Raw genomic sequence first — 1,183 nt, forward strand, 5'->3', positions numbered from 1 at the left:
AATGAGGTACCTGATGGTCACTAGGTCACCTAGAATGCAGAAAACAAGCCTATCTACCACCCCTGGAAAATCATTTCATAACACATACATTCTTGACAGGAAATTTACAGTATTATTTTGAAAACTCTCTCTCCTAGGTAAATAAACTGAGTCATTTCTGGCTTTCCATTTGCAGTACGACAAAGCTAATGCAAATGAAAGGATAAAGAAACTGCTGAAAGAAAGTGAAGAAGCAAATGACTTGGAGAGGAGCAGAAATTTTCAATATAAGAAGACGGCAACCATAGAAGATCTCTGTGTCCACTAAAGGTATGACTGAAAATGTTACATGATGCAGACTTTTTAACCTTCAGAAAGAAATTCCTGACAATGAGCAGAGACTGAAGAGAGCTATTAAGCAAGACATGTGGTTATTTCTTCACTAGACAGAGAGACATAGAGGTTAACAATGTGGGTTCTTAGTCATTTATGAAAAAACAATTCATAAACAAAGAACTTTGTGTACCTGCTTCCTGCAGAAATCATGAAAAACTACCAAAGTCAAAGCCTTGTAATATGTGACTAATTATGTGGCCTTGAACAAGTTAACTTCTCTACCTTCAGCTTTCTCCCTAAAAAAAAATGGATGATAATAGCACCTCTTCCATGAGGCTAATTTAAAGTTTGATAATAATAATAATAGCCAATCCTTGTTAAGTGCTCACTGTGTGCCAGGCACTATTAAAGTACTTTAGTAGTGTAAATTCACTTAATCCCTACAGCAACTCTTAGAGGCAACAGATAGGATACTATTATTATCCTTATTTCATGGAAGAGGAAACTGAGGCACATAAATGTGCCTCCAGGGACCAGAAGAATCAGCATCACTCAGGAGCTTGTTAGAAATGAAGAATCTCAAACCCCATCTCAGATTACTGAATCAAAATCTGCTTTTTAATAAGAGCTACAGACAATTCCAACACATGTTAAAGTTTCAGAATCACTTGACTAAAGTACCTGACTAGAAGTGATGGAGCAGGTTTTGAACTTTACAGGGCTCATCCCATAACCACTATACTATTTTGCCTCTTTGTATTAAAGAAAGCACATAAAATGCCTAGCATATAAAAGTAATAAGTAGTGACTATCATTATAGTATTTTAGGGATGATTTGCACATAGTTCTACTTAGAGGTAAAAGAATA

Source organism: Hipposideros armiger, unplaced genomic scaffold, assembly GCF_001890085.2.
Source record: "Hipposideros armiger isolate ML-2016 unplaced genomic scaffold, ASM189008v1 scaffold_1056, whole genome shotgun sequence".
Lineage (NCBI taxonomy): Eukaryota > Metazoa > Chordata > Mammalia > Chiroptera > Hipposideridae > Hipposideros > Hipposideros armiger.